This window comes from Centruroides vittatus, unplaced genomic scaffold (genome assembly GCF_030686945.1).
Source record: "Centruroides vittatus isolate TY-2023 unplaced genomic scaffold, ASM3068694v2 contig_863, whole genome shotgun sequence".
Taxonomy (NCBI): Eukaryota; Metazoa; Arthropoda; class Arachnida; order Scorpiones; family Buthidae; genus Centruroides; species Centruroides vittatus.
In genome coordinates this window covers 1,158,360-1,158,758 of record NW_027122563.1, presented here as the reverse complement: position 1 = coordinate 1,158,758, position 399 = coordinate 1,158,360, and positions in this window count along the sequence as shown.

Below are 399 nucleotides of genomic sequence, written 5' to 3'. Positions count from 1 at the left end.
TATTCAGACAAAAATGTATTCTGATTAAACAATAAACACCTGAGTAATACAAAAATTAACATAAGATGTGTAGTACTCTTTCCCTCCTCTCCCCTGCTGTTGGCCTGTGGAACTGTATAGACTACAGAGCTAGGTGAAAGAGGTTACGATAAATAAAACGATAATTCTGTAAATAATAGATTTAAATTTTACCTCTAAATCTCGTCTAAACTTACTCATGATTAGACGCTGAGAAATAAACATTGTTTTATAGAAATTTAATGTTATAATAATAAAAATACTGTAACAAAATAGGTCAAATCTGTAGGTATTTGATTACAAATATCTATTCGATTTTCAAATAACATTATGTCTACCCATTAGTTATTTTATTTCTCTCAAATATGTAACACAAAAATA